We start from the raw sequence: 1,842 nt of genomic DNA, 5'->3' as shown, positions 1-1,842 counted from the left end.
CCCCAGGCCTTCACCACCCTATTGTCTGTGTTATAGGTAATGCATAAATGCATATAAGTTCTTTGGTTCATTTCTTCCCATCCCTCACCCCCTTCCCTCTGAGATTCTTCAGTCTGTTCCATGTTTCCATACCTCTGGTTCTATTTTATTCATCAGTTTACTTTGTTCATTAGATTCCTTGCTTGTTTATTTTGATTTTTAGATTCAATTGTTGATAGACATGTATTTATTGCCATTTTATTATTCATATTTTTAATCTTTTTTTTCTTCTTCTTCATCTTCTTGAAGAATACCCTTCAACATTTCCTGTAATACTGGTTTGGTGGTGATGAACTCCTTTAGCTTTTACTTGCCTGTGAAGCTCTTTATCTGACCTTCAATTCTAAATGACAGCTTTCCTGGGCAGAGTAACCTTGGTCGTAGGTCCTTGCTATTCATCACCTTGAATATTTTTTGCCACTCTTTTCTGGTCTGCAAAGTTTCTGTTGAGAAATCAGCTGACAGTCATATGGGTGCTCCCTTGTAGGTATCTAACTGCTTTTCTCCTATTGTTTTTAAGATTCTCTCTTTGGGCCCGGCTGGTGTGGCTCAGTGGTTGAGTGTTGACCCAGGAACCAAGTGGTCACCGGTTTGATTCCCATTGGGGGCACATGCCTGGGTTGTGGGCTTGTGTGCTTGATCCCTCCCCCCAGTAGGGGGTGTTCAGGAGGCAGCTGATTTATGATGTTTATCATCAGTGTTTTTATCTCTGTCCCTCTCCCTCTCTCTAAAAATCAATAAAAACATATTTTTTAAAAAGCCCTAGCCAGTTTGGCTCAGTGGTTGGAGTTCCGGCTCACGGACAGAAGGGTCCCAGGTTTGATTCTGATCAATGGCACATAACTTGGTTGCAGGCTTGATTCCCCAGCCCTGGTAGGGTGTGTGAGGGAGGCAACCAATGGATGTGTTTCTCTCACAATGATGTTTCTCTCAGTCTCTCCCCCTCCCTTCCACTCTAAAAATGAATGGGAAAAAATGTCCTCCGGTGAGGATTAAAAAAAAAAAAGATTCTCTCTTTGTCTTTAACCTTTGTCATTTTAATTACGATGTGTCTTGGTGTGGGCCTCTTTGGGTTCATTTCGTTTGTGACTCTCTGCCCTTCCTGGATTTGTAAGTCTATTTTTTTTTCACCAGGTAGGGAAGTTTTCTGTCATTATTTTAAAAAATATATTTTTATTGATTTCAGAGAGGAAGGGAGAGGCAGAGATAGAAACATTAATGATGAGAGAGAATCATTGATTGGCTGTCTCCTGCACACCCCCTACTAGGGATCGAGCCTGCAACCCAGGCATATGCCCTTGACTGGAATCGAACCCAGGACCCTTCAGTTGGTAGGCTGACAGGAGACAGTTTTCTTATTTTTGGAACAATTACTTATGAATGAGGAAAACTGGGCTATCATAGAGAATGAAATAAGTACTGACTGGACCAGTAGTCCAGGAAGCCAACAGGATCAGCTTTGAGGAGCAAATATTTTAGCCTGGCCACCAACCTCTGTCTCTGGTGTTTCTGCAGGCATTTTTCTTGGTTGGAATGAAAGCAGGCAAACTGGGGAAAATGTGAATGGGTAGAGGCAGGGATATAACTTTTTCACCTTGACTGTAAATTAATATAGAGAGCTTTTCTAAACTTATATCTCTGGATCTAGCATTTTAAAATTTGAAACATCACTAAATAAAACCAATGCATTAGGTTTCTTGTCCCCTGAAATTGACTAGGAGCTTCACACACCTATTGTTCTACTATTGCTTCCTGCCAGTCACTTATTTATATTATTTCCTTAAAATCCAAATGGTCATTTGT

This window comes from Myotis brandtii, unplaced genomic scaffold (assembly GCF_000412655.1).
Source record: "Myotis brandtii unplaced genomic scaffold, ASM41265v1 scaffold2256, whole genome shotgun sequence".
NCBI classification, from domain to species: Eukaryota; Metazoa; Chordata; class Mammalia; order Chiroptera; family Vespertilionidae; genus Myotis; species Myotis brandtii.
The sequence above is the reverse complement of the archived record's forward strand: the minus strand, read 5'-3'. Positions refer to the sequence as shown.